This window comes from Limulus polyphemus, unplaced genomic scaffold (assembly GCF_000517525.1).
Source record: "Limulus polyphemus unplaced genomic scaffold, Limulus_polyphemus-2.1.2 Scaffold7461, whole genome shotgun sequence".
NCBI classification, from domain to species: Eukaryota; Metazoa; Arthropoda; class Merostomata; order Xiphosura; family Limulidae; genus Limulus; species Limulus polyphemus.
This window is the reverse complement of record NW_013673071.1, coordinates 36,735-38,751: the sequence shown is the minus strand read 5'-3', so window position 1 is coordinate 38,751 and position 2,017 is coordinate 36,735. Positions and strand designations below refer to the sequence as shown.

General features: G+C 31.4%; 1 protein-coding gene across 5 annotated transcripts in view; it reads left to right on the top strand.

The window, feature by feature from the left end:
- Positions 1-1,162: 1,162 nt before the first annotated feature.
- The window catches only part of LOC106474633 (N-acetylglucosamine-6-phosphate deacetylase-like), a 32,616-nt gene continuing 31,761 nt past the window's right edge, over positions 1,163-2,017 (top strand). For 2 of the 5 annotated variants that reach the window (XR_002613991.1, XM_013935322.2), the window contains exon 1: positions 1,426-1,572. The gene's annotated coding sequence lies outside the window, so the exon portion shown is untranslated. Of the gene's footprint in view, positions 1,260-1,424; positions 1,582-2,017 lie in introns of those variants that run through there. The other 3 variants (XM_022402944.1, XM_022402945.1, XM_022402943.1) reach the window with 3 other exon arrangements.

The window sequence follows — 2,017 nt, the reverse complement described above, 5'->3', positions numbered from 1 at the left end:
GGGGGTCACGTGACGCTAGTAACACGTCATATTCTCGAACGTGCTCGAGTCAATCTCTATCTCTGTCTGCAGTTCAATTACATTCCATTGTTGTCGTCACTTCTTGGCAGTCTTATATACATGAATACCGCATATCTAGTAAACACTCCAGCATTCACGAACCTGAGTCGTTCGTTGTGAATTATAGCGTTTGTTTAATTTATAGCGTGACTGTGAAAATTAAGTGTATTGCAAAGCTGTATTGAGAAAGAATAAACTAGTTTTATTTATGAAAGGACTTGTATCGCTAAAGTTTCTTCGGAAATAATTTTTACGGAAAATTAACAAACGAACAGAGACGTAACAATAGAATTTAAGTTACCAGCAGGCGAAAATAAAAAAAAGCAGCCTACAACACACCAAAATCTCCAGCATGCAACCTGAAAACTGCTGACTTGACAACTCTTCCTACGTTGCCTGTTTTTTACTGTTGCCATATAATAAAGCATGAGTCAGATAATTATGTGATATAAACATTGAACAAATAATAAGATCAATATAATGTACCTAGTGATTTATCCATATATTTCATACTTATCTACCAATGTTCAGTAATTCAGCATTTTTTGGCAAATCTAGCACGTCTAACCGATATTCGAATTCAGTCCACGTTCGCTGCAAAATGTCCACAGTAACAGAGGCGATAGCATTGTTATCCTGGCTCATAGCACCGTGATGTTTGTTATAGGTGTGCGATACACGATATCCTTAACATACCTCCATACTTCTTTCCTAACTGACGTCTGTAATTATGCTGGACCATACTAACACTACTCACTGGAGTGAAAAACAACAACAAAATAATAAAAAACTGATTGAGTTGAGCTACAAAATGTTGGAAACTGCATGGTTGTTTCTCCTAAGTTATTTAAAATAGGAAAGATAATCTTGGACTATATACAAGTTTATATTTAGTAATATTATTTGAATGCTTGTTTTTTATCAACATATTTAAAGCCAGAAACATTTATTGCCGATTAATAAACTGAATAAATGTATTAAACTGACCATATTATGATATTAATAGCTACACCACAGAATATACTATTAGTTAATTTAGCTTTTGACTGTTCCAGAAATTAATTATTAATATTGTTAATTTCTGATCAGGGCATTTTACATACTTAGATCAAAACTAGAGATAAAACTGGTAATGTGTAAAGCTTAAGAATGAAATATATTTTTCATTCGTTATAAAACATGCATTGTTTCATGGTTAGGTATCATCGCTGTTAATGGTATATAATTAAGGTCGATTTAATACATTACTAATTTTACGGTATTAAATTTGAAATTACAGGCTTTAGTTTTGTTTCTGTCACAGTGTTAGTGCTTCTACTACTACCAGTAGTATATACTGCACTACTGATATTATTATTATCATAGCGACCCAGTATAGATACGGGAAAAGCTACAGAAGAAGAAGACTAATATTATTATCATTACCTTCTAATCAAAGCATAGATCGAAAGTTTCGACGAAACTAAACATTTGCCGATTAATTAACATAGCAACTTTAATTCATCGTTTTAAGTAGGCATAGTAAGGTTATAACTTATACCAGTTAACTTGTAGTCTAAAACAGTTGGTACCATCGCTGTTATTGTTATCGATATTTTCTGATACTGATAGTAATATTAATACCACTACTAGTACTACTAGCATTGCCACGTTCTAGATCCTATTCTGCTCTAGTATTAATAATAATAATATTAATACTATATGTAGTTTACGGACTGTTGTTTATACTGATTTAAATTTTTCTATCAGTATAGAAAGATATAATTTCTTTCTTAACAATATAAAACAGAATGATAAAATGATGGTGATTAAGAAAAAAAAAAGTTTAATATTAAATATATATATAATTACTGTTACATTGAACTTGCATGGTAAAACAAGGTTTTATTAGGCCCCAAGCTCAACTTGAATTTTGAAGGCTGTCCTGTTTATATACCCTCAAGAAGAAAAAAGAAAG